Source organism: Mastomys coucha, unplaced genomic scaffold (assembly GCF_008632895.1).
Source record: "Mastomys coucha isolate ucsf_1 unplaced genomic scaffold, UCSF_Mcou_1 pScaffold15, whole genome shotgun sequence".
Taxonomy (NCBI): domain Eukaryota; kingdom Metazoa; phylum Chordata; class Mammalia; order Rodentia; family Muridae; genus Mastomys; species Mastomys coucha.
In genome coordinates this window covers 108,123,399-108,126,265 of record NW_022196897.1, presented here as the reverse complement: position 1 = coordinate 108,126,265, position 2,867 = coordinate 108,123,399, and positions in this window count along the sequence as shown.

Here is a 2,867-nt window from a genome sequence, read left to right as displayed (position 1 = left end):
ATAGTTATGAGCCGTGATGTGGGAGCTGGGAACAGAACTTGGGTCCTCTGGAAGATAGGCAGTGCTCTTGACCACTGAATAGTCAGTCTCTCCAGGCCCCTTCTTCCTTATATCTGGGATGCTACTGGAAAGGGCTGCCAACATTAACAATGGGTCTTCCCTCTTCAAATAATCTAGTCAGGAAAATTCCTCACAGGTGTGCTTAGCTTCTTCCCTTAAAAAAATAAAGTTGATTCCATATCCAGTCAAGTTGACACCCACGATTAACCCTTAGAAGCCCACCCCTTGTCAACTTGATACCCATTCATCTGTCTTTATGTCATGCTTAATTCCCAAATAAAAACAATAATAAAATCATAATTCTGCCTAACATGATATAACTGTCCCACATAAAACCATAAGCACATTTTTTTCCTTCCACAATAAGTAGCACAGTTGCTTAGGGAACATTTAGTTTCTCAGTGTCCCATACCCTGAATATGATAATACACATTTGTAACACTTGACCACTGATATTATCTCAGTGTCACTCTAAGTGGTAAAAAGGGGGTGTTGGAGAGACGGCTCAGTGAGTAAGAGCATTTGCTGCTCAATGTTACACTAAGTGGTAAAAAGGGGGTGTTGGAGCGATGACAGTGAGTAAGAGCATTTGCTGCTCTTGAAGAGGACAAGAGTTAAGTCCTTAGCATCCACATCCATTGTCTAACAATCACCTGTAACCCCAGCTCCAGTAGATCCAGTCCTGGGAATAGGTTACATTTTTTTAGAGTGTTGGCCAGTAGGTTCCCATGGAACCCTCTCCAAACATTACAGGCTGATACCAATGCTGTTTAGTTGCCCCTACAACTTCATGATAAGACCCTATTGCTGAAAGTACCGGATACCTATGCCATAGAACATAGTGAAATTTAAACGGCACACACTGACAATTCACTCCTACTGTCTAGTGTTCATAGTTCTGGAAGTTGGGATGCATGCTACTAGAGGAGAATATCATCAGTTTCGCCTAACTATAAATCCTACAAGCCAGAGTAATGACCTGCCTACAAGATAGGTCATGGTGCAATGTTGGCATGAATATTACAGAAGTAATAACTCTTTAAACTGGTCTTAATCCAGATCAATTAGATAGAACCCATAACTGACACTGTCAATATGGTCAAAAAAATCTAAGTTTAGATAGGAATGGCCCACAGAGGAAAACCTACCACTATTATTCTGCTAAATGGACACAATAGAGCACTCAGCATTCTTCTCTGGCCTCTGCATGTATGTATGACATGCCTACATACACATGTGCAACACACACACACACACACAACTAAAGTTTAAAAATAACATTTCATTAAATGTACCTAATCAACCTTTATTGTGTAAGTAATGCCTTCTACTATAAGACAGGTTACCTGAATGTCATCTGAATATAAAGAAATCTGATAAATAAGACTTCTGCCCTCCTCCAGGGGCCTCTCTTACCGCGGCTTATGCTCCTTTGTAGATTCTGTTGAAGACTAAGAACATAGAAGTCAGAGGCAAAGTTTCCAGACATCGGTTAGTTTTATGCCTCACTCCCTCCTTCACTGTGTCTGCCCTTGCTCTCAGTTTAAGAGTGCAACTCTCAAGTTAATATTTATAGATTTCTGACTATTTTGCAGGTCTAAGAATTTTGTAGGAACTTTCAACCCAGGGCCTAAAACCTGCTAGATAAGTACTCCACCACTCAGCTAATTCTGCTGAAGATTTTAACAAGTATAACTGCAGCAGCATTATCCACCACTGGACTAGGTAACAAGTGACATGTAACCAAGAATCAGAGGGTTTGCACTGCAATATGTCTCCTAGAAAAGAGTAGAAACAGAACAGAACTATACATGCCAAATAGCTAACAGGAATCCCCTTATTAATCCGTTTGACAAATGTATAAGCACTCACTATCACCTTGGCAGCTGTCATGGTTTCTGAGGACACAAAGACAACGTCCTTTGTCCTTCAGAAATTTAAGAATCCCTAGGTGTGACATCCTGAACTACAGGATCCTGTAAAACAGTTAGGGGCAGGCATGGGGATGAAGATATGACAGGCACACATCCAAAAAAAAGCTGGGATCGGGTAGGCTGTGCCAGCTTTGGAGGAGAACACCTACTACCCAACCCAGAAACTCAGGGTGTTTGTTACATACAGAACAAAGAGAAGGGGTTAGTTATTCTTGGAGAGCCAGATCTCTGTAGATAAGCAATCTCAGGCTCTAAACACTTAAAGAAAACACTGGGGTACATTGATACTTTCTGTACACTCTGTCAGCATTAGCACATGGACCAGTGAATGGCTTTGCTTGATGGAGCCTGGCCATGGGAGGGCTTTGGTAGTCCCATGGGCCTGAGCCATTCGGGTTCTTGGCATAGCCGTGATCATGCCAACAATACACATTCACTTAGGACTTCATCTGACTACCCTGATTGGTAGATTTAATCTTGAATCTCTTGGCATCCCTTTCTCATACCTTGGAGCTCCTCTTGATAGGAGATCCTGGCCTCCTTTGGGTGACTGAGTTGAAGTTGTGATGAATGAGCAATGAATCACAGGCAAACTCTCAAATGCTGCTAACATCTCTCTGTGTTCCTTCAGTGCCCCAGTTGCAAATGCTGGCCTCACTTCTGTGCAGAGCATCCCAATGTCCTGCATGCTTCCTAGAGTCTTTGTGAATGACTCCTGTAAACTTTTGGGTTCTAATGACAGCATACTTCCAAGTTGCAGGTTGTATTTTCTTTTCCCTCCTCTACTCACGTAGTCAACAAAGGACCAGAGAGTTCTGGGACCCCTTTTTTAAAGACATGAATTCAATCAAACCAGGAAGACTCTGTTCTCAT